The following is a 26034-nucleotide window of genomic DNA, read 5'->3' on the forward strand; positions in this document are numbered from 1 at the left end:
GAAATGAAACTGTAGGTGACAAGCATGCTAAAAGTAAATTTAAGATCCTGAAGGATCAACAGCTAGGGCATTGTAGGCCTTGATACTGCAAAATACTGCATACTCTAAATCCTGTTGGAAATGGAGTGCTCTGCAATGTGCAGAATTGTAGCCAAGAAGCATTCAAGCCAGGTAGATGTGCACTGGGAAGTGATTTGGCAAACACTCCTTTCATCATGACAGAGCTCTTTGTGATGGTAAATGCTTACAGGATCCTTGTGCCTTGGTCCTGGGCTACAGTTGTGCTCAACTGCAGTGTAGAAGCCTGATGCAAAATCTGATTATTAAATGAAGGAATGTTTACACTGGCCTTGGGTTTACATCTTGAGACTTTAGTTCTTCAGAAGACTGTTATTTAGTGTATCAGTAACACATACATGAAAGAGCATGATTTCTGACAGTTACTATTAGAGTGTGCTTTGCTTTTTCTGCTGGAAAGTGTAATTTACAAGGAAGAAATTTCTAAAATACTACAGAAGCTTTGTGTTTAGTACATGTCATGTGGCAAACTGCTTACTGGTGTGGTGTCATAGAAAAGGGCATTTATTAACAGGCATTAAGATCATCTGCCACCCGTTCCAAACTGTTACCCCGGGGAATCTGATAAATCATGATGTGGTTTCTCATGATGCACTTCATAATTGGATGGTATTATCTTTGTGTCTATGGTGGGGAAGAGGAGCCATACTCTTGTTCAAAACAAATCCATGTCAGATTAGGACATGGAAGAAGAACTTCAGAACTTCACTGAAGTGAGCAAGTCTGTAAAAAAGAAGATTGTCTGTATACAGGCATTTCTATCTCCAAAACAAACTTCTCTTAACATGCCAAGCCCGTTGTTATTAGACACCTTTGGTGATGAAGGTTTTTCAATTCAAATTATATTGTAGTTGTACAAAGATGAAAAAAAAAGACTCACGAGCTGTTCTTATTTCCTCCTGGAAACACTCATGAAATGTTACTGAATTGTTCCAACACCCTTCCCCCCATCAGGAAGGCTTTCTGAAAAATTATATTTCTAATACTTGATGACAGGTTTATATCTTCAAATCCTTATACAAACATAAAATAAAGCATTTACCTACGTGCTACTGGAAAATAAGGTTCAGTGTTCAACTGCAGTGCCTCATTCAACCTTTCTCTTTCCAGTTTCATTGACCAAAGAATGTAAAATAAAATATTTCTTAGCCATGAGTGACTTGTTCTGTGGTGGTAAAGGTGTTTTCTGATCCTGTTTGTATGTGGCATTATTAATCTCTTTTTCTCAGTCATAGGTAGAAATATATAAAGGCCAGGAAAAGAGGTCAGCATCAATCAGTATCGTTATCTCCCATACAGCTAAAACACCTCACTTTTCAGTTCCTACTCTGTGTAACTTGTTTGTGGCTGCTTGTTCATTGTTTCCTTATACCTGGAGGTCAGAGGTGAATTTTAGAAAGTAGGTTTTCATCTTTCCTGATGAAGATGTTGTTATCAATTTCCACTTTGTGCCAGACAAGAGTTTCTTCTATTTCATCAGCATTCTTGTGGACAGTTTCCTGAAGAGTTATAGTTGTACAGGCAAATTTGCATTTTTGTCTCTTGGGGACTGACTTGGACACCCCCCTAGTAACTGCGTAGGGGAAATGAGAAATGAATAGTATATTTTTACAATGCTGAAGAGAGAGTAAGAGTGAGGACTGCAGATTTACCTGAAATTACTGATTTAGGAGCTTCAAGGAGTCAAAGCTCAGAGAGTAATTCTGGTTGAAAAAGTTGTTTAAGCAGACAGGATGAACATGATGTCAGGCATGATGTTTTCTCCATTTCAGTGAGTCAGATTTTTGTTCTGTTTGTCAGGGTCTTTCAAGCAGCAGAGGAATGATAAACACTGGGACTGGAACCTTCTGAAAATGAAGGCATTTTTTCCTCAGGAAGAATTTTACTGCACGTGGGAAATTTGCTCTAACCAGAACTGCAGACATTCAGCAGCACTGTATTATTGAAAGAATTGAGGGCATTCATTCTCTTTCAGCCTGAGCAGGGTTTTGCTGTACTTGTGGTCATCGTGAGCAAATCCCTGTGTCTTTATTTGTGTGTGTTTTTTGCTGTATTAAGCCAGTAGCATTCAATAAACAATGCTAACTTTGTGTAGCTGTTAAATATACTGACCTTTAGTATGGGTTTGCACAAACCGTGCACGATGTACCACTGAAATACCAGGGCTGATTTAAGCAAGTTGCTGTTCTGCAATCAAAATATGACATTTCTCTTACCAAACAGATGCTTCATCAGCAAGAGTGACACTTATTTCCCAGGATTAGTTCTCTTTCCATGCATTGGATGCTTTCATTTGGTACCGTTTCTCTTTCGCTCTTGGCTTCCTCACCTAAAAAATAGAAATAAAAACTGTGTGGCTTTGGGGACAGCCAGGTTAATATTTGCTGAGTGCTTTCAAGCTGTAAGGTCCCATGATGTGCTGTATGGGTTCAACGTGACTATTGCTAAATCATACTCTAGTCAGAATTACAGTCATTAATAGCTGCGAGTCTGGGGAAAGAGTCACTGCAAATACTGTAAGAGCTACTTTAACTGTTTCCTTTTAAGCAAACAAAACCTCTTGACATTTCTGCTGAGGAAGTTATAATGGCTTAAGTTATTAAAATGCTGTGGAGTATGTTGTTCCTTACTGGTCACAGTAGCCTTTTTTTTTTTTTTTTAATTTTTCTTTTCATTAAAACAGCTGATTTAGCGAAATTCCACCAAAAAATGGTGGCAGTTCTTCAGTTCAGTGGATTTGGAATTCTCTCAGCTTTCTTGCTGTTACTCAAGTTTGTGCCCTGAGAAGATGCAAGCTCCAGTAGTTCAGCAACAGGAGAAAAGGGGAACCTTGAATCAGTGACGCACGTTTGGTAATTTTACTTCCCATTCCCAGTGCCTTGGCTTTGAGTTTTCAGCACATTAATCAGCTTTCTAGAGGGGAATGCCCTATTTTAACAAAATTTAACTCTCTGTGTGCTGGTGGGTTGTTGCTACTGTAGTGTTCTGATGTATCCTTTGAGAGATTAGGAGCTGATTTTTGGTGGGATACATTTGAACAGCTGTGGTAGGGGTCACAGGTTCACCCTGACAAGTATTGTAGAAGAGGTACTTTTGGGTTCAGGACCTCCCTGTGTGAGAGGCTTTGTGCCTTCTTGAGGTGAGAAGAGTGAGGCTAAGTGTGTATTTAGCATTCTGCAAGGTGAATGGGAAAAACAGAAGGGGCAGGCCCAGGATCTGAGGAATTCTTGGCTATAAAAATAAGTTTAAAATAAGCCTTAAATACCTTGGATGTGCCATCTGTAAAATGGAGGCAATTTCTCTATACTTATTTACCTGATAATATTGATGGAATAATGGAAAAACAAAAGCAAAACCAGCCCCCAAAAGAAGTAATAGAGCTAAGTGAGATTTGAGAAGCTATTAAGCTTTTTCTCAGGTATGAACTGGTTGAAATTCTTCAGTCAGTCCTTTGTATTTTACAAAACAGAAAGTGTTTGTAGAGGGAAAATGAATGAAAATATAGAAATTAAAAATACAGCACTAGAAGAGACAACTGATGGGTAAACGTGGGTTTGTGAACATGTGGGATTATGTCCTATGTGGACAACAAAGAAAAGAAGGCTGGTTGCCAGTTGAAGGTAGGTTTGGATAAGCATAGACTTGCAAGGGAGAGCTGGAAGTGGGTTAGTCCTTTGTACAGTTATCATTCCATAGATCTCAGCTTTCTGCTTTCTGAAGTGTTGTGGGAGATACTCAAGATGAAAGGTTGATTGGTGAAAAGACTCAGGAAGTAGATGGGGAATAAATTGAGAGACTAACCTTATTCACAGCCTTCTTTTCACTGACTTTAAAAAAACCTCACAAAACCAAGCCAACAACAACAACAAAACCCATCCCAAAAATCCAAACAAAAACCCCTAAACAATGAAACCCCATCCTTCAGTCTTAGCTAGAGTAGACTGCAGTGAGCAGCTCCATTTTTTGTTTTTTCTCTCAGCTGAAGCTCTGATGTTGCTCAGGCCTTTAATTTGGAGTGCTCCTCTCTCAGATACACATGGAGACTATGATGAGCTTGGAGATAGAGGGGTGAACTTTCTCTCATTTCTTTTTTCCACTAGTTGCTCATAACCAGCCCCAAATACATTGTTTCTAGGATCAGTGCCGTCTTCTCTTTTATCCTTTCCACCTTATTTTGCCCTGCTGTGATCATTCTGTTTCAATAGACAAATAAAAATGAGCAAACCCATCAAAGTTACTGGTACCAAGCTGAACCTTTACAGGTGAGGATCCTATTGATGCCAGGTTTCTCTCACATGTTGTTTGGGCTCAAGAACTATAGAAGTTCCTGAGGATGCAATTTCATGACTTGAATTAAGCCTGACTTAATCTGTACTGGGAACAATAAGGTTATGTCCCCCCCAGCTACCATGCAGTCCAGTCCCTCTTCTGCACCTGCTTGACTTGTGCAGCTGCATTATTGGATCAAGAATGTGACCAACCTGCAGATTTTGTTGTTATTTTATTTATGATAGGGTGAATTTTTTTAGCTCTCAATTCTCAGCTTTAACTGCAAAATGTATGTCTCTCAAATTCCCTTGTGAGTGGGTAGGAGTTGAGGGTACTCAGCCCTTACGGGAAGCCCTTGGTGTTTTACAGGATTAGACCACAAAGTGCTGTGGTGATTTGCAGGGTGTCCATATTTAGAACAGTCTGAGGTATTTTGGGTAGAAGATTATTTGGGGAAAAGTGGGGGAGTTCCTGCTTTTCTGGTACAGAAAAAAATTCAAGCAATTTCTCATAACTGCAGGCTCTGAAGGTTTTGTTTTAGCATTTTGCTTGTGCTTGGTCTCTCCTCTGAGGAAAGAAATGATGTTTACCTAAGATGCTTGGTAATGAATGACAGGACAAAGGTTAGGTGTGTGTTGAAAAGGCTGGGCATTGATTTCTTAAAGATGTTTTTTGAAAGCTATAGCTATCAGGGAGTGGAGACCTCTGTCTACACAACTGGGCATGTTTTGATCAAAAGTCACTGAAAAAGATATGTCAGTCTCTTAATCTCTTACGCAGAGATGATAATACTGTGAGCTTTCTCATACTGTTCTGTATAAATAAACTCTTGTTTTAAAGTCTGGCTCAGTGATTTTACATGGACTTCACCCCGTATTTAAGATAATTGCTGCAATACATTCCTGCCTGAGAATAAATTGATTTCTGAATGGCATAATTATTTCTTCACTGCTTATCAAACTGGTCTCCCCAGGCAGTTTGTTTAAAGATCAGATCCTTTCTGCTCATGAGGGCACTGCGGGAAGGTTTGTTGATGGATTGGTAAACAATTTAAACCTCCAAGATCAGAAAACATCAGGCTTCATGCAATAGAGCCTGGGTAGCTATTTATTTTGAGTGCTGGGTCCAATTAAGCATTGTGTTCCCTCGATTTTTAAGAATAATGCATGGTCTTAAGTGGCAACTTAAAAAGCTTTTCACACACCTTCAGCATTTGTGTCCTCAGCATCTGCATGAGCTCGTTGCTGCTCATCAAAAAAATGATGTTTCATTCCTGGGTAAAAAGCCCTGGTATCCTACTCTGCTTTGTCTGTGCATGTTTTGTTCCAGGCTTACTGGGCTGCCTTAGGAAGCAACAAAAGCAAGGGAGAAGCAAGAAATGGATCTGTTGACAGCTATGACAGAGATCAAATTCCAAGCCAGGCCATGGGATTCCTGAGAAAGGGCTACTTAAACAGGACTCTCCTTTGATTAATTGGAGATAGGGTGACACCTTGGACGTCAGAACTGTATTTGAGCTTGGAATCAGACACAGAGGGTCAGAGAGATGAGTTGCTTAAGGGCTGAAATGTGATCTCTGCTGCTTTCCTCCCTCCCTTCTCCACTTTCTGGCTGTTGTACAGGTCCTCCTTGCTCATGTGGCTTCATTTTATGTTCAGCACTAGCTCTGCTTATTAAAACTTCATAAATTCGTGGCAGAATTGGTTGCTTTTCTGCAGTACCCCTCTTTTCCTGTGTCATCACCCTATATACCTCTTTTTTTAGAGCCTTGTACTCCCCTTGGTTCAGTCTTTGGAACCTGCCAACCATTACCCAACCAGCCTCTGCAGACTTGCTTGTTTTGCCCCAGCAAGTTTTCTCATCAGAACAATGTTTTTTTTTTGAGTGGTCAATAACTTTTGCTTACCTTCCCTGATAGCAGCTCTCCTTTATGTCCATGTTGCCATGTACACCAATATTAAAATAAGGAAAGAAAAGCCTGTGGCAATCAAGATTACTGCCTTCAGTGCCTTGTTAGTGGATGGTGTGGAGAAATGGAAGGAAATAGTCTACAATGTAAATGTAAATTTAATTTGAAAATTAAATATCTGTTTTTTTCTTGATATCCCCACTAGAAGCATATTTGGTGTCCTTTCATCCTTCCCTTGGGCTTTGGACAGGTTTACTTTAGCCAAAGTTTACTTTGCTGACCCAAAATGAAAGACTTGGGATGGAATTCGTCTTACTTGGCTTCAGCAGTATAGAGGTTGTTGTAAAGGTGTCTTAATTAAACCAGTCTGCTAAAATGCTTTTGTTGTCAGCTGAATTTGGTGGCTACTGATAGAAATTCATAAACTGTAGGTTTAATCATTTAGTGTCCAAAGGGAGGGGTCTTGTAGTTGGGACTCAAATCAGGCATTGATGGAGCATGGATATTTTTGGGCAATGCCATGGGACCACCTTTCTGTAGCCATTTTGTAGGGTCTTGGTGATAGTCCTGAGTGTATGTAACCTGTAGATTTAGATGCTACAGGGATTTTTAAATTGCATGTTGAGTTCTTACGTCCCCAGTGCATGCACATCAAATATGTGGTTAAAGGGTTGGAATTGCTCACATAAATGCTTGGGGGTAGCAACTGATTTGCTCAGTAGTTGCTTGCATGCCCTACTGAACTGCAAGCATACTATGGGGACCACCTAAAGAAAGAAGTAAAGTTTTTAAAATACCCAGGACCATTCTTTGTAAAGCAAGTATCCTTAAAAGTGTTTAAAGAGGCAGTCTGAAATTGTATTAAGATCTCCAGAGATGAAGAAATCACTAATTAACAAAGCTGCTAAACTGTAGCCCATTTTGAGTCTGGACTACTTTGATAGTGACCAGAAGCTTTCAGCATGTAAAGACTTTTCAGCAGCTACCAATGCTGTTGTTTTGGAGTGTTTTTTAATTTTTTGATGCTTTGACTATGGAGATGTCCCAGAAGTCTTGGCTTTCACTGAGCACCTCAGCAGGCTGGTAACCAGCCCCATCAATTTTCTCCTGTAGATCTGAGAAGTGTTAATAGGGACACTGTGAGATGATGACAGTCTTTTGGCAGGTGTTTCTCCCCATAAGCTGCTGGTTGGACTCCTTTCTGAATATTGTTTTTCTGAGTACAAATTAATAATACCTAAAACTTCCTGTAGAATTTCTCTTAAGCAAACACTTGAAGGCCAGATGTTGGGGGAGCATAAATTACTTCGTGTTGCCTTTTTGGGAACCTTGGCTGTTTTTGTTGACAGGAACAACATAAATCCAGTTCTATGCTAAACTTAGTCAAAAGGTTGGGAAGTAATTTAATATGGTGAATAGTGCTGTTCCCTTAACATCACTAAAGGATGGGGTGTTTTCAGTAAATTCAAGTGACCTTGCTCATAAAGCAAATTTCTTAATTGAGGTGATCTTGCATTGAAAACTATCAGAGACAAAACACCTCTTAGGAAAAAAAGAGTCAAGCAGTGTTTGTATAGCTGCCAGAAGGGCTCTCTGTGGTAGTGTAGTCTTTACAAAAGAAATAATTATGCAAAAACACATGCTAAGAACAACATGGCTGAGGAATTTAATTCATTAACTAAGCAAAATGACCAAAGTTTGAACCCAACATGCAACCAAGAGGCCGTTTAAAACAATTATGTATTTTAAATAGGGAGACATAAAAGGCAGCAGGAATGTAACTTTCCTTGTAGTTTACCTGTGACCAAAGGCTTTTTCACCTTTCTGCATGCCAGAAATGAGGTGCTGTGGAAGTTTTCTCAGCCACTACCAATCGTTAAAAGCCCATTTCAACCCCCCAGATTTTTATTATCTGGTTTACAGCCTTTGTTAAGGTAGGATTTGAATCTGAGCAGTGAAAGGATGAGGTCCTTGTGTTGTGTGAGAAGACTCTGCTGCTATTCTTGGATGTGTGCCTTAAAGTTTTTCACAGGAGATGCTGAACACTATAAAGTTGCCTGGTTCTGAACTCTGTTCCTTTCCTTTTTTTGGTACCTTCTTTCTTTTCCTTCATGGCTTTTGAGACTGACCTTAGAGTAAGCTTCTAGTTGCTGCTTTTTTGTGGCTGGATAATTATTTGTAAAAATGAGCAGGACTGCAGAGTTACCATGGAAGCCATGAAGATGGGATTTCTGGAGTACAAGTTGCAATGACAGGGAGACAGGACTTTTAAAAAATAACCCCCTCTTTTAAGCTACTCTTCCTTCTTTGTAAAGGACATGTTTTTTTTTCTCACAAATGATCTACATACATAATCCATTTATGTATGGTCAGTACATCAAGCAACCTATTTTAAAGGCAGTTTAAAAAGTTAACTTATTTATTAAATGTGGGGTTTTTGTGTGTTTGTATTTGTTTTTGAAAAACGGTTGGCAATATCTCAAAAATTGAGTTGTTTTGTAATCCCTTAGCCTCCCACAAAATTATTTTACTAAAACTTTTCCTCTCTCTAATGTGTGATTTTTCAGATTTGGCAGCAGTTGTGCTTTTGTTGTTCAACTCATGCAACTGTAGAGTATGTGAGGCAGCCCTGGGTGCTAGAAATAACTCCTTTGGTTGTCTCTGGAGCCTTTGAGATTTGTTTCAGCCACTTCAGAGATAGGGTCACTTGTCTTCAGTGTGATGCTGTCAAAGAGGCTGTTTCATCATTTTCTATTTGTAGTCCCTATATCATGGTGTGTCTAGGAGCCCCAGTCTTGGGACTGGTATCTGTACAGATGGAGAGCAGAAGGACCCCTCTGTCCTCATCTCTGCAGTCAGAGGGGCAGGTGATGCCTTGGTCACTTTGGGCTAGGAGTCACTGGGAGGGTTTTTTTGCCTAATCCTTGTAATGGATCAGTCTAATGCCATGGCCTTGTAGTATTTTCACTGTTACTTAAATCTTGCTTTTCCATCTCACTGTGCTTTTTGACACCACTTGAATACAGCTTCAGCTGCCCACACTCAATTTCAGGGTCTGAATACTCAGTGTTTGTTTCAGGTTTAAATTTATGGTAAGACATGAAGAATCCTTGAAGATGGTAGTGCAGTTGGAAGAATGTGCTTGCCCTTTTCTTCCCTTCATCTTGGAACAGCAATAGACATTGGGTGGGCGTCTTCCCATTTTTAGGTGAGGTGTTGTGGTAATTACACCATTTAGGTGTATCCTGGATGAAAATAATGTATTACCTAACATAGAACAGTTCAGGAAAAAAATGATGCTGACAAGGCATTTTTTCCACTTATGTTTTGAGGTTGGTTGTTTGCTTCTAGAAGAATACATGTCCCTGGATAAAGGTTATTTGAAAAGAACAAAGTGTTTCAACTTCTTGGGTAACAGAACAGAAGGTAGTTCAGATTATTCCCATTTTACTGGAAAAGCCACACCAGTTTATATCTCTACAGGACACAGTTGCAGTTTCTAAACCATCAGGTGAAATGAAAACAGCAAATTTTTTTTGTATGGGTATTTAATACAAAACTGTTACTTTTTTTTCAGGCATATGGTATGCTTGTATTTTATTGCTTACTAACCAAGTATTACCTGACATCTTGAAACGTGGTTCATAGATTCTGACCTAAACTTGGCATGTGGTTAAAAAATGAACAAACAGTACTGCTTGGGCCCCCACGCCTATCATATCAGATTTGTCCATCTACCATCCAAATCCTGATTTCTTGGGGCTGGTGCTCACTGAGCAGTGTGGCTTCCTCTTAAATCAGCTTTTTGAACAGGCGATGATTCCACACAGAGTGGAATTGGGTCCTGAAAAACTCCAACCTTATCATGGCTTTTAATTCCAGCTCATACTCCTCAGGCACAGAAGGGTCAGTAGCAGACACTGTGTTCGTTATTTCCTGTTTGATTTAATTTTAGATGAACCAGAAGTGGGGTATGATTTAAATGAAAAACAATGCCAGAGTGGTGAAGAAAGAGTTGTTGAGATGCATAAAGAAAAACAATGTTGTATGAAGTCCTCAATACGTAAGAAGGCTCAGTCATGGTTCCTGAGGCACAGGCAGGGATTCTGTTCACGTAATCAATTTCAGGTTAATCAGTTATTAATTCTTCTTGAACGTGAAACCTTTGAGTGGGTGTTTACTTTTGGTCACTTGCAGCTGATCTTTTAGAACTTAAGTAATGTTCACATTCCTTATGATAATAACACTGTGTGTTTAGCTGAGTGAGACACCAGGAATTTCTGATTTGCAGCTGACCCTGTACGTCGTCTTCCAAACAGTATTTATTTTCTCTTTCCATCTTGGTTTCTTCCTCTGTCAAACATTATTAATCTTTAACTCTTTGCACAATACATAATGGAAGTATTAATCACTGAGTGTTCTTGCAGTGGGCTTGTCTTCCATGGAGTCACTTCCATGGGTGTACTCATGTCACAGTCCTCTGATGGAGAAGGCAGTGACTGAGGGGTGAGACATCAGGAGCTGGAGGAGGTGCTGAGCAGAGGCTGGCTCAGCAGGAAGTGGTTGATGAGTTACGAGCCTTACAGGGTGAAGATGAAACTTGAGTTACAGTTGGAGCTTGCAAATACGAGAAAGGCTTTACAGGTGAAACTGTAGCATTATTTATTTTCACTTCACAGAGCTCGGCTTGTCCTTGTGTCCAAAAACAGAGTCCTAACGTGAAATACAATAATGCAGTCTGTTGTCCCTAAGTTAATTCCCAGGAGGAAAAGGCAATGGGGAAAGAAAAAAAAAAAAAAGGCAGCAATTAATAGTAATTTGAATTCAAACCAGCTTTTCTTGGTCAGTATTTGTTTCAAAACTGCTGCTCCAAACAAGAAGCCCCATGCTAGGAGTAGAAATTCAAAAGCAAAGCGGTCACTGTACATGTGCTGTTTAAACTCTTGCTGTGGCCTGTTCCAGTTTCCAGGTTGTGCCAGGGGTCTTTTGGTTCTGCCCTTGAAGATTGTTTTACTGTGGAAGGAGAAATAAGGACCTTAAAACCAGGGTATGCTAAAACTCTCTTCAACCTGAAATCTTATTTGCCTTTTGGTTAAAAGTTTTTTATTGCCTACTTCTGTTTTTTAATTATTTTTTTTTTTTAATTTTGATGTAGCTTAAGGGATTTTGTAGTGGAACTGATCCTCTTAAAAGAAGCAATGAGTTGCTGGAGGCTGGAAAAGTATTACAGGGGAAATCACTGTATTTCCCTATTCTTCAAACTTCACTAGAGGTACACTGATGGACAGGGCTGGGGGAAAAGGACAAAATGGGCATTTGAGCTCATCAGTAGGCATTTCTTATGCTCCCTCTCTGCCAGGGAATAATGGGGGGCAAATCTAGCAATGGATGTTGGGAGAGATGTAATCTAAGAGTACTTAGTAAGGTATTGCTGTGGACTGAGGGAGACTGGGTTATGAATCTGCCGTGAGGACATTTCTACATAGATAAGTTATTGCAAGGTAAGCAGGGGTAAGAAAGTACAGTTAATTAGCTCCTCCTGCATGATCTCATTTGTGCATGAGTAAGACCTTTAAAAAAGCAGGAAATTGGACAGAACAAAGCTTTAACCTGAATCCCCATGTTTTCACCTTTACAACTACAGAGGGCTTGCTTCTGTTCTGTTTTATCAGGGTCTGAGAGAGGGAACCCTAGATTGAATGTTAGTTTGCTTTTCTTTTTATCTTATTTAATTTATGCTTTTTGTGAACACAAAAATATTGCCACGGAGTAGTTTGAAAATGAAAAGTGGGATTGTCTGCAGTGAGAATAATGTTGCTTGTACCCCTGAATAAAAATTTCTTGGGTCAATCAAAATTCTCCTGCAGGATAAGAGCAAGAAACAAAAATAACCCTTAGATAAGTGGTGTGGTTGTGTACAGGAAGGAAAAAGAATTACAGGGACAGACTGGCTCATAAGTCAAAATGCACTTTTAACTTGAGATTCTTCTGCTAATAAAGCAGTCACCAAACTTTTGATCTGGATGGAGCCCTGGCAGTAATTACTTGCATGTATGGTACAATCATTGCTGCTGCTCTCACAGCTATTCTTGAAAAGAGTTGGATGTTTTTGTGTTAGATATCTATTACTGCTCCCTCTGTTTTCTAGGCATAGCATAACACTATTTTGTGGGAGTATTGATTTTTAGTGGTATTGATACTGCCTGTCTGACTTCTAGTGCATCTTAGGATCCAGCAACATTTGTTGTGATTTTTGTCAATCGAATTACATATTTTGAAGTGATATTTTTGTGTACTCCCCCTCTAGTGACCCAGAAGATGTTAAAGCATTCAGGGTTTAAATAAATTAACTGCCAGCATGATCTCTCATGTGTACACCTCAGGTCACACCTGATGCAGGTTTTGTTCTCTCTAGGAATGTCTCTTTTTTACACTGGCACCTTCTGGTGAGAGGTGACTGCAGTGACTGGTGGCAAAGTCCTGGCCTGGTGCTGTGTGCATTACATGGAGAAGCTTTGTGTGTGCCTGGAAGTTAAGTGCTGCAGAGCTGTGTCACCTCTGTCCCCTTGTGAATCTGTCCCCAAGGGATTTGTGCCACCTCACAATTCAGACAAAATGTCAGCTCCCTGTGGTTCCACTTATCAGTATTCTTGTTGGAGCATTTACATCAGAGGCCAAAGAGCAAACTAGTGATGGAGGTTCAAATATCACAGCTTCTTGAATGCAAGGCTCAGACTCAGGACTGAAGGACTGAATGTGCTGTATTGCTATGTATGTAGGGGCTGCTCTGTGGTGAAACGGGGTGGTGACCTCACGGTGACATCTTCCACCTGCTCATATTTGTTGTTCAGGTTCACCTTTGAAACCAAGTCATTAGTCTGGATTCTGTTGTGACAACTGGAGTGTAAACAGGCTCTTAATCTCTCTTCAATAGGGATGCTGGAAGGCTCTTTTATGTCCAGAGTGATTGTTTAACTGCTTCCCTCTTTTTAAAGTGTGGCACAAGTCAAACCCAGCAAAGTTCATCAATAGTTCAGAAGTTGAAGGAAGAGGCCAGAGGCAGTGGCAGTGGTTTAGGTCCCCCCTCTGTCCAGTGTTACCAGTGAAACTTGTCCCATGGGGAGAGTATCAACATTTTGCCTCGGGCTGCCTGGCTGAGCAGTTGGCCAAGAGCTGCTGATGCCCTGGGACTGTGTCTAAAAGGTAGGGACACAGCAGTGTAAGCCAAAGAAAGTGCATGAAAAGAAAAGAGAAATACCAGGAACCGAGCTGAGAACTCTCTCCTTTCCTCCCCTTTCCCTGCCCTCAAAGCAGAAATGTAGGAGAGGTGTTTTATACAACCTTAGAGCAAAACAATTCCATGAAAAGACAGTTAAAAAAACCTGTCAGTACTTTTAAATGTACTTAAATGCCAGGCTGAGTAACATGCTGAAAGTGGGCCATTTTGTGCAGAAACACAAACTAGCAGAATCATAGCTATAAAAAGCTGGTTGAGTTGTAGATACTCAGGTGATGCCAAAACCTGATGCCAAAACCTGTTGAAAATAAATTGCAGAAGTTCCTTTAAATTGCATCAAACATCCTGAGACAAAGTTTTTTGAGGACTGAGCTGCCAAAACTTCATGCTGTTACCCATGTTCGGCTTGTTACTCTGTGCCTTCCAGTAACTTACTCTTGCATCTTGTGGCATACAAGGTCTTTTACCACCTTGAACTCAAAACTTTCTATGTAAGTTAATTTTACAGCTGGGGCCAAATTACAGAGAACTCTGCATCCATTGCCAGTTTGTCTTGATCATCATAAACAGTAAAATGTGTCTGTCCTCTGACAGCCCTTTCTACGTAAGACCAGAATGGATGCATGTAAGTGCTGCCAAGTCAAAAGTCAAATGCCCTTTGAAGGCATTCAAGTCAAAACCAATGCCCTTTTTTTAAATAATTTGGGTCCTCATCTCTTTGGGCTGATTTGCCTCTCATGGCCACTGGAAAGTTTTATTCCTTGGTCTCTTTACATTATAGCTTTGGAGTGCGTATCAGATTTCCAGTATTTGGATATCATTGTGTAGGCACACTTTTCTTCTCTTACCATGTCTTTATTCTTCCATTGTTGGATATAAAAATGCAAAACTGATCATGGGAGTAGCAATTGATCTTATAGTACAGATTAAAAATAATAGATCTGAAACAGAGGCCAGATTATGAGTATTTTATCTTTGTTTTGGAAAGGTGTTTTTAAGTATCAGTATCTGATTTATGCCATGGGGAGGTTACTTGTTTTAAATCTAAGCACTAAAACAAATGTATAGAGTTATATGCCAGCAGAAATTGAAACACTGGTTTGCTGCTGGTGTGGTATTTGCAACTAATTGCATTGTGGATACTAAGAAATGAGGAGCTCAGCTTGACTTCTTGGCACTGCAGAATTTATACCCTGGTTAGTAATTTTGGAGACTTGCTTGCAAACAATGGTTCAATAGGCTCACTCACGAAATTGTGTGGGTAGTGATGTCAGAAAAATTTACCAGCTGTGTGTTACCCAGAAGCCTAAATCTTCTGCCTCAGAAATGTAAGGAGGATGGGAATGAGAACTGAAGTGATCTATGGGCTTTGTAAGAATGCCAGTTAGGAGAAACTGAAGGAGATAGTAATTTGATTTTTTTGCTAACAGAAAGCTAATGTTAGAAAATTGAGTGATTGGATGTATTTTTAATAGTTCTCTAAATCTTGACCAGTACATTATATCCTATGAAAGGGACATTTGAAATGATTTGGCTTGCTATTACACTCTATAAATTTGAGTAAGCATGCTAGCAATTAGCTAACACAAATAAAATAGATAATACAGGAGTACAGGTTAGTAAAAGCATTGCCAAAGGAAAAACAGAATAAAAAGGAAAAATTGAAAGTAAATATCTTTAAAAGGTAGTTGGAGCTATTATCTTCAACCCTTATTAACTGCTTTCCCTTTCACCCTATTTAGAAGTGTCTTGCCTCAAAGGTAATTTGTTTCATACTCATCCAACATTAATGGTATTCATTTTTAATTAATTTAACAGTAGCATTGTCCATCTGTCAGTGCAAACCTAATCTGTTAAAAAGATAAAATCAACATGTCTACAAGTTCATTGCAGGTCAGCAAGCAGCAGTTGTGTACATGCATTCAGAGTTCTCCATTTAATAATGCAAAGACGTTTATGCAAGTACCCAAGTGCAGAGACTTGAAACTGAGTGTGCCTCAATGTGGTGATGCCAAATGGGAGATGAAGTGTCCCAGCTGATGGTTTGAGTGCATCTAAAGCTGATAATCTCCTTGGCCAAAGTCTGAATCTGGTCTCTTATACAAGTGCCCATTTTTTCAGCAGTGTGGAACCCACTGGAGATGCTGATGAAGGGTGCTACAGAATGCTCAGTGCTGTTCAAATTTGGCTTCTAGTTCTGTATCCTTATTTGGAGCACCACCCCCCAAGTTTGGATTACAAAAGGCATTTTGAATGGAAACAATTGCTGGATGTGCTTGGCTTTTGCACTTTTAAAAGTTGGCTGTGTAGTTGTGACTGGAGGAGCATGCATATGGATCCATGACAACACTAATGCTGTAGTGAAAATGTTACTTGTGCTACAGCAGGTTGAGTACTGCTCTCTGTTAAAGTGGTTCAAAGACAGACAAGCATTTGAAAACTATTCCAGTTTCCTGTTTGGATGCTCTAATGTGCTTTTGAACCACAGTTAAATTCAGCACTCTGTTTTTGGTTCAGACAGAGATAAGCATCAGCAGCCTAAGGAGAACATTTTCCTTTGCTACAACTGGAAGTGTCTGAGTGGCTCAGTGTGTCTGTTCTGTACACAGGTACCTGCTTGGTACCTAAAAAAGTGGGCAAATGTGGTTTTAGATTCCTCAGGTATTTTCACTTTAGCAATGATCTGCTCCAGCAGCAGTTTAAAGCTGGCTTTTGCATCTCACCACCCTGCTCCAGGTTTGAACTGTGTTTGACTAACTCAGTGAGACTTGCAGAGAGGGATTTTATGGATTTGGATATGGATTTGGTTGTTCATTCTTCTCTAAATCTGTGCTCAGGAGAAAATAGCTCATGTTGTTCTTAACACAGTGCAAGGATGGATGCTGCAGGTCACAACTCTTCAGCTCTGGCTAACCAGCTGAGTATGTCCTGTGAAGCCAAATCAAATGCTTGAAAATCAAGTCAAATCAAGTGCTGCTTAGAAAAATAGATTCTAAATAGGAACAAATACTCTATAATACAAATCTATGTAAAGAAATGAGGTTGAGTTTACAAGTGAAGCAGGATTGAGTCTGAGAAAAGGAAAAGTGTGAATCTAGGGAGTTGCTTTGTCTCTAAAGGATGGTGCTGTGATAGCAATGATGTGTTTCTCAGCTGATGGAAAAAGCCACGGGTGCACAGACAAAATCTGTCAGCTGAAAGGTTGTCTCTGTCCAAGGCTGCAGCTCCTCAGGCTGGTCATTCCCACCCCCACACCATCCTTTGCTTGGGTGGTCCAGCTGTTTACAGGCAGCCTGGTGAGTGAGGTCAAGAAATTAATCAGTGCTGGAAAAAAGGAAGAGGGATTATTTTTGGCCTGGATCAGTTCCCTGATCCTATTTACCTTCCAGCACTGCAAATGGTTGAGTTTCCCCAGTTGAGGGGGAAATGGTAAAGGAAAAATGGGATGCAGAAGGAGGGAAAGGGTTAGCTCACAGCTCTGCCCAAGAGAAATAATCCATTGTCACTGATTGTGGGTTAAATAAAGAACTTCAAGGCTGGCTTCTCAGCCAGAGGTTTATTTTATGTTGTGCTGCCTCACATGAGCTATAAAGTGGCTCTATCACATTGGTTTTCCAAACACCAAAGGCTCTTAAAAAATAAAACTGATTTGATCAGCTCATTGAATTTTGGTGCTTAGTTTTTAGCAAAATCAGAGCTTTGGCTACTTAGCATCCACCCAGTTCAGCTGTGCTAGGACAGGCTCAACCTTATGAACTTCAGTATAGGTCTGTGTTCTTGCCATGCTGTTTCTGTAAAGATTATAGATTAACCAGAGTTCTGTGATAACTGTGGTTTTATTACTGGGAATTTTTAGAACTAAAACATTGCTTGAATCCTCCTTTAGAAAAAAAACCCAACAATTAAAAACCCAAACAAAAAACCCAAGTCATCTAGGGATGACTGAAAACTGAAGCAGGGGGTTTATACTCCTTGCTCTGACACTTCCTCAGCCTTTTGCCATTGGGACCCAAATCACAATAAAGGATGTGGAACCTGGCAAACCATCTACCAGTCTGCTCCAGAGAGGCATAGCTCTTAAGTTGCAAGTTGAAATGGCAGGTACATTGAACTGAATGTCTCCATGCTGATGGGAATGGTGTGGTGCAATCTGTGTGTGCATGTTCCTTTCTCTTTTTTTTTCTTTCTTTTTTTTTTTTCCTTTTTCTTTTTCTTCTTTCATCAGGTAATATATGTTTTGGAAGCAAGACTGCAATTAGAGAGGATTACCTTGTTGATTGGTTTTCAGGCTTGCTGTTTCATCAGGCCTTGAATTGTGAAAGTAAAATGCAAAGGTGAGTCGATGACCTGGTATCCCAGGAGATGTCTCCCTGAGCTCAGATCAGGTTAAGGATTCCTCTCTGGACTGCAGAGGAGAAAAGCAGATTGTACCAGCCTCTGTAGCTGCAAATCATAGCACAAGTTGTATGTTCATCCTAAAATACCCTAAACAATACCCAAGATGAGCTGGCATGTTGTACCAGCCTTTTAGCTAAAAAGCTAAAATTTTTTGGTTTAAAGTCGTGGATTTTCTTAACAAGGGTATTGCTGGGAGCTGCTAACTAGTAAGATTTCTTTTTCAAAAGAGGAAGATGTTTGTAGGTACAAAGCTAACTTCATCTCCACTGTTCATTGTTTGGAAACTGCTCATTTGTTGCAAACTCCACGGTGAAGTACCTACACTGAGACCAGCCAAGTTTCTCTTATATGCAAGTCTGACACAAATATATCAAACTTGAGCTCTCTGACTTGCTAGGATGGATGCTCTATTGCCTTTCCAAGCTTGGTGCCATGTACCATGCAGAGATTTGGAAGTTTTAGCTATCAATAGGTAAATAAATGGTTGGCCAGTGAAAGCACGTTGAGTAGCAGATTTTTTTTAATGCCTTCCCCCAAGTGGTTGTCTCGGCCAGTTGGGAAGGATTTGCAGATATTTATGGAGTTTGGGCCCTAAGCTGACCCATATTCTTCATCAGCCAGTATAAATATCTGCAGTTCTGTGAAAAGACAATGTGTGGTAGATCTGTCCCTTTGGATCTGTGATGAAATGACATGGTGGGGACTTATTTTCTGAAAGTGCTCTGATAAGGTGAAATGGTTTGCCTGGTGGCAACAGCCCTGTGGTGGAAGGTGACTTCACACGGGAACATTCAGACAGAGACAGCTCAATGTCTCTGGCTTCACTGCCACTGTCTTTCACTGAGCTGAGAAATTGGCATCTGTATTTTTTGCTTTCGGTGCCAGCATCAGCTGCCAGGAACTGCTGCCTTGCTGGGTAGGGCTCTCTGATGACTGGAAACCCAAAAGGAGCGGAGAAGAGTTGTTAATTACTGCAGGTAGACAAGACAAATCAGATGCTGGGGGACCACCCATGGCCTAAGCACAGTAGTGAAGATCTGCTTGGGCAGGGAGTATTTTACTCTGTCTTTGACCCTATGAACAAACTTCAGTCTTTTTTGACACAGTAAGACATATGTTTCATTCACCTCCTGGGAACCATTCCCTTGAAATATGAGCAGAGAATTTGTTCTGTGTATTCCAGTATCTGCTGAACTATTGGACATATTCACAATCTTTTCAGCACTGAATTTTTTGTTTTTTGGCAGAGTGAGAGAGACAAAGCAAACGGACTTGATGTGAATGCTGCAATGTGGTGTGGCATTCTGACATTCTCATCAATTGGCTTTTGATAAAAGTCTGAGCTGATGAAGGTCACAACCTGCGTAATAGATCTCCCAGCAAACTCATGTTCTGGGACTATTAAACTGCTCCATCAACTCTGTTCAGGATAGCACTCTGCATCACTTTCAGTCCAGTCCTTTCCTCCTGCTCCACTTTCTTCATGTCACATGTCATTAACCAGCTCAGGGCAGGTGGAGGTGAGTTCAGCATCATGGGTCTTCCCACATTTAAGGAAGATCTGGATTTGCACAAAGGTTGCACATAAACAAGTTACTCTTTCTTTGTGGAATGGTATCTCTGGTTTAATTTATGGATTACGTTTGAGTCCAGCTTATGCTGATGTGAACAGTCTGCAAAGTACCAAGCAAAAAGAGCAGAGAAGATTGAAGGGCATGACCAGAACTGTGTGGTGTTCTCTGTGACTGCCAAGTTTGTCAGGAAATTTGGTGATTGTAGTTTTTGTTGGTCATTATAAGAAAGTCTTGGCATTTTAAAAGTAAGCATCTTTTCCAGCAAATCTGATGGTTAATTACATTTGGCATGGAGGTAAGAAAGGCTTTTATGATAGTTTGGAACATACTGAGTTCAGTCCTTTCAAGTACAACAAATTGTCATGAGGTGTTTTAAAAAAATTACATTTATTTAATATTTTCACATAACTGTCCAGTTGTGCTTTTTTTGATTCAAAACAATGTCTGTATTTATGCCATTTCCACTTTATCCATTTCTGAACATTGACTTTGGATGAAGTACATTAGAAATAAATTTGGGAAGAATTATCCAGTGTTTCACACACACCTGGGGTGTGTGGCCTTTTTTATGAAATGCATTAACAACAGAGGAGTTGGGTGGAGACTACCATAATTTTACTGTTTAGTGTGTAAATAGTAATTACAAATAGAACTTCAACATCTAGTGATTTCTAATGATATTTGACTAAGAGTGATCTGTGCTTTTATGACTGTAAGGATGCAAATGGTGCTGAAGATCCTCTCTTCATCTTCTCAGTCTATAGGGTGTATGTATGAGCACTTGGCCTATGTATGTAGGAGAGAAAATTGCTTGTTGAGAACTCATCTTATATTCTTGGTGTAAATATTCTTGTAGTCTCATTTTCTCAATTGTTCTGCTAACAGCTGCCATCCTCTGAACAACATCAAGAGAGGTGGGAGGAGGGAGAATGTCCCATGCTGGGTGCACTTGTACCATCATTGCTTACGTTCATTTCTGCTTTGGTTGTAAGTGCAGATCTTCACATCTCTTTTGGGTATTTTCATCCAGGGATGTGACAAAACTAATGAATAGCTCCTTTTACAGTGAAGTTTTAATAGCCCAGTTTAATTGAGGGGAAACTGATATGCTGGAAGATAAGCCCTGAAAGTGAGTGACTGGTTGGGTGACTCCAGTGCTGAGTGACTGGGTCAAGGTATTTGTGAACCATTTGCAGAGGAGCTTACGTATCTACTTTGCCTGATTGTGATGGGGATTTCAGGAGTTTGTTTCTTAGATGGCTTGGTCGTGTTGGCTGAAATGAGTGTGAAGTGTGAATGTCTAGTCACAAAGAATTAGTGGGAAATTCCAAAAATGTTTGATTGCAAGAAGCTTGGTCATCTCAAGTATTTGATAGATCAGAGTGTGAAACACGGTTCTGTGCATTAAATACAAATGAGTCTTTCTGCTTTCTGTTTGAGTTTTCAATCTTTGTTTTAGAAGATGGAATGAACAAGGTAATCAATTTAACTTGCTAATTACCCTGAGGTGTTTTTTTATTCTTCATATGCGTACACGATCTACTCCTCTCTTACCCTTTTTTTTTTTTCTTTTACAGGCTAACAGTAGTTTTACTGACCACATTTTATTTGGGTGTTGTGATGAGGTTTTGGTTAATTGCAGATGTCTGATCTGTCTATCACACTCGCTGCTCATTTGATTGTTCTCCGTCAACGCCTTGCAGTTCCTACTGGGATTTCTGACACATGGAATTTGAACTCATTTATCTTTTGCACAGAAAACTTAGTTAACTTTTTGCTGGAGGCTGACAGCAAGGACAACAACAAAAATAATCTCCAATCAACAACTTTTACAACAACTTGGGCAGGAAGCAACACCCATGCTGTGCATTTACCAACCAACCCTCAGACCAGGCACGCAGCCATTTCCAATCACGCAGCAATTGATTTTTTTTTAGAGGCAGCAGCTGTGAGCAAGTGGGAACCCTAATACATGTCTCAGCCTCCTGGGGTGGGTCTCTCTTCCTTTGTTTGCTGACAGGCAGTGCTGACCTTCACATAATTTCTCTCTTCTTCACACTGACCTCTAAAGGACGACAGCGATTCATAATAGAAACATCCCAAAAATGTAGAGCTAGATGTAGAAGGGTATCATCCATGTTTCAGGCCTGGATCTTTTCTGGGGGAAAGGGGTAATTTCCGAGGACAATCAATGGGATTTGGCCATTGACCTGCAGACCTCTGCTCCACACACACTGCTGTGCCTGTTTTCATAGGTGAGGTGGTAAAGACTCCTTCTTGGCGAGTCTGTTGATTGATTTAATTTATCTTCACCGTGGTGCTTCTGCCAGTGGGTACTTTGTACTTTTAAAAAAAGAAGCAAACATGCCATGTTAGCTACAGTAGATAAAGCAACTGTGTAAATACACACTAACCACACTTTCGAGGCCCTTCCAGGCCCTTTGTTGAAACAGCCACATTTATGAATGATGCCCGTGTTCCTCAGCAACCAGCCCTGGTGCAGGAGTTCTGCCTTTCAGTTCTGCTTGCCTGCCCACCTCTGCCTTTCTGGCTCAGGTTTCCTGGCCACCTGTGGAGGAGGAGGGGTATCTGCCTCCTTTTTTCTTTTTTAAACTCCTCAGACAAGATTTCTCTGGGATAAGCCTGTTGGTGGCTGATCTTTGTGGAGCAGAATCAGGTGGTGGGGAAGCACCCCATGCTTGTGGTGTGCACCATCCAGTCTGCTAGTTCAGATGTGTGTGTGAATGGGCAGGGTTGGTTCCTTGTTGTAGCTCTAGGCTCTGGTGCTGGTCCTTTCCCAGTTTTGTAGTTTTTCTTTGCAGATTCATCTTTTTGGTACAAAAGGAAAGGTCTAGCAGTGTTCTAGATGAGCCCTGAGTGTAGACTTTGCTGTGAGGATTTACATGAATACAAGAAACCCTCTTTGATGTATCCTTTTCCTTGAATTAAAATCAACATTTATGGCATCAGGTGGCTTTCTTAGGTAGTTAATCAGGGTGTGATTGCAATGTTCCTACAAACTTCCCTGATACTGTGCTGGCACTGCAGCTCCATCCAGGTCAGCCAGTCCCTGGTGTAAATGGCAGCAGATCACCACGTCCCTCTGCCCTGAGCCAGAAGGAGAAATGAAAAGAGAGGGAGCAGTCATTTGGCTGCAGAGGAAGCAGAGGGCTGCTTTTATTGCCTGCTGACTCCTGGGCTGCACCACAGGCTCCAGCACAGGGACGGAAGATGTTGAGCTCCCATGGGACAGCAGGGAGTTGTAGATGTTCGAGCTCTTCGAAGCAGCTGCTGTTGAGTGGGGCTTTCAGATTGCAGCCTGGTGCCTTTTCATCTCCTCCACAAGGAATGTTTAAGTGCACCACAGACACACACAGGATAATGTGTTGGTTACCCATGTTTGCAAGAGCTGCAAATTTTTTGTTGTTGTTCCTTGTATAAATACTAACAGATGTAAGCAGTGGACTCTATGAAAGATTGACATGAGGAGTGGAGGATTTGCATTTAAAACCTATCTAAGTATACCAGGACAAATAAACATAACAAGGGGCAGGCCATAAACAGCATTGGGAGAGTGCTCTGTCCTTTAAGGACTCTGCTCCTTTATCTTCCCTGTTTTGTTCTCTGACAGATGCCAAATGCACAAATGGAGGATTTCAGTGGTGGTTTGTGCAGCTGGTGTATACAACTGCATCTCTAACAGGATATTTTTCATTTCCCCAGTGCCAGGCCTTTGAGGAAAGTCTTGTTCTGTCATCTTCATTTTAGTTTAATGTGCTTTAGAATTTAATGGTGTTGAAAAAGGGAGGGATAAAGAGGGGAGTGCAGTCTTACACAGTTGTGTATTTTGTGGAGCACTGGCTACAAAAGCTATGATGTGAGGGAGCACTTATATAGTTAAAGGTACTTGGGATACACATGGGGTGGCAGATGCAACAACCTCCAGTAGTCCTGAGCCCTTCTGCCAGGGCCACTGGATCCCAAATGGCACTCAACATCTGGGCTGTTGTTGGGGGAAGAGTTTTGGAAAAAGTTCTTGCAGCATCTTTGTCACCTGTGGGCAAAGCATCCTTTCAGCTTTCTTATTGATTTGTTGTTTAAGAAGAGATGACTGTTCAGTGCCTCAGTTTTCCAGTCAAAAAAGCAGGCGTGATACTCATCAGAGCTGCTACCAGGGAAGTTTGACTGGGTCAGAAGTGAGACAGACGTTTTTCTGTTTGTTCTGCATTTATGTACTCTCTGTCCTTACAGTGAGGGGAAATTAAGTTTGCTCTGATTGTTTAAAGTGGTTGGCAGGATTTGCACCTCGTTGCAAATCATAAAATAAATTCCCTTGTGGTTATGCTGCTTTTTTTTTACTTAAATGGTCTTCTGTTGCCATTTAACCAATAATTTGAGTAACAGCTGACATATTTGAGATAGAGGAGAAAAAACCCTTAACACTTAGGGCTCCTACAGAGACTTCTACATAGCCTTTTGATTTTGTGTGTGCCATCTTAATGCAATTGGAGATCATCCAGACAGGCATTAATTCTTTGAGTAGTAGGAAAGATTAAGCAATTATCTGTGTCCATTTTCCTACATTTCTACCATATTGCTAGCCTGTAAAATGATCATACCTATGGTTTTTTCTCTATAACAGACAAGTAAAGAGCTCTGTATGGATTGATTCACAATTTTTCCCCACTCCCCCATGCGTCCGAATAAATTTGAGCCTACTGAAATGAGTAACTTCTGGGAGGATTCACTGAGATTTACATACTTAGTGTTTTAAATTGCTTTCTATAAACATAGTTTGGACCATGCCAACCGGTGCTAAGACCCACTTTCAAAAAACCAAAGTGGTAACATCAGTCTGTGCTCCATTTGTTTTGTGTGCAATTTCGGGAGCCGGGGACAAGGAACAGATGATGAGGGGACCATCTCTTCTAGAGAAGCATGGGGGAAGCAACAGTTACTTCTGCATTTCTTGGTTACTTCCTGAGCAGAAGAAGCTGCCAGTTCCTTCATACCTCCAGCAAGCAACAGGAATCCTTTGTAAACATCCCAGCTCCCTCTGTGCAAAGGTGCAGGGGTAGAGACTGAGGGCTGCGCCGGACCAAGCGTCCGAGCTGCTCAGCCATTCATTGCTTCCCTTGCTCCTGTCTCCTCTTCCAGGAAACCAAGGCTGCCTCTGTTTATCTGCACCCTCCCCACAGAGTGAAAAAGCCTTGGGCTTCAGTTTCCACTTCAAAGGCAGCGTTGGCTGCTGCGTTGGAGATGGAGCCTGATAATTTTGGTTATGAGTGGCTGGTATGTTCCTATGGCTGGAATTCCTGCTGGTGGAGAGGATTTGCAGGCAGCCTTGCCAAGTGATGTCATCTGTGTGCAGTGAGGGCAGAGGGCTGGAAAAAAGTCTCCTTGCAGGGCTCTGCCCTTGTGGTGAGACCACCTCTAAGAGCTCCCGTGCCAGTCATTTCTGGGCTTCACCACAGCTGCTCTTTGAAAAGGAGCCAGCTGCTGCCAACTGTGATGGTGGTTTTATGCTGTGTCTACTCGTAATTGAAATTAGGGAAACCTGTGGGATTTGGCTTTGTATGAAGAAAAAGGAAGAAATGTGTATGTTGCTTTATCTGCATGCCACTCTAAAGCCAGTCCCTTGTGTACCTCTTTTAAGAGAAACCATTTGGCCCAATCTAACTGGTAAGTGCAGCCATATTTTTAGATGTCCAGTGAGGTAGCACTGGAAGAAATGGACAAGTTGGGTTTTGGGTGTTGGATGCAGCAGCTTGTACAATAGTACAGCTACTCAGAGGATCTCTGGAAGGGTAACTGTGCTTGCTCATTCTGTGGTTAGAGTACAGGAAGTTTGTGTTGGTGTGTGTGGTGTTGGGTTCTTTTGTTGTTGTTGTTATTTTGTATTTAGAAAAGGTTTTGGTAAAGTAATAGATAGGTCATAGGAAATGACACAGCTGCTAGTTAATCCCTAGGTTTGTCCTTTGCAAAACCAGAGTGCAAACGTGTGTCTTACCTTTTGGAATCAAGACCACCCTGTCTTTATTTTGAGCCTCTGAGAGAAGTGATCTGAAGTTTTAATTACACTTTCCAGCCACGTAAATTGCAGAGATAATTGTATACATCAGCATTGTCTGACCTAGTTCTGCTGCTGTGCCTTTCATCTGTGGATCTCCAAGTGCCTTACAAAGAAAATTCCTTCATATTAGAGGATGAGGAACCTGTGGCACAGAGAAGCAAAGTGAATATCCAGTGACAAAACCTCAAGGGGAAGCAAGGTCTTGAGTCCCAGTGACAAAATGGCACTTAATCTTTTCACAAGTGCCCACTGTTAGTGACTGCTTATGTACCCTAGTGCTATGTGCCCATCTTTTTGTAGCAGATCTGTCTGGTATTTCTTCTCCTAACTGAATAAATATATGTCGTTTCCTTCTAAGCCTCTCAGATTTTTGTTATAGTTTGTGGGTCTGCAGGTTCCTGTTGCATCTAAGTTAGGTGTGTATTTTCCATTGCATTTTTTTTAATACCTCCCATTCTGTCAAGATTTGGCAGTAGGATAGTAAGGGAACAATGGG

The 26034-nt window shown here is 40.8% G+C and overlaps 1 protein-coding gene across 8 annotated transcripts in view; it reads left to right on the forward strand.

Annotated features, from left to right (window-relative positions):
• The window catches only part of CMIP (c-Maf inducing protein), a 129452-nt gene that overhangs the window by 24425 nt on the left and 78993 nt on the right, over nt 1-26034 (forward strand). The window lies entirely within an intron of this gene.

The sequence above is a fragment of the Calypte anna genome, chromosome 11, assembly GCF_003957555.1.
Source record: "Calypte anna isolate BGI_N300 chromosome 11, bCalAnn1_v1.p, whole genome shotgun sequence".
Taxonomy (NCBI): Eukaryota; Metazoa; Chordata; class Aves; order Apodiformes; family Trochilidae; genus Calypte; species Calypte anna.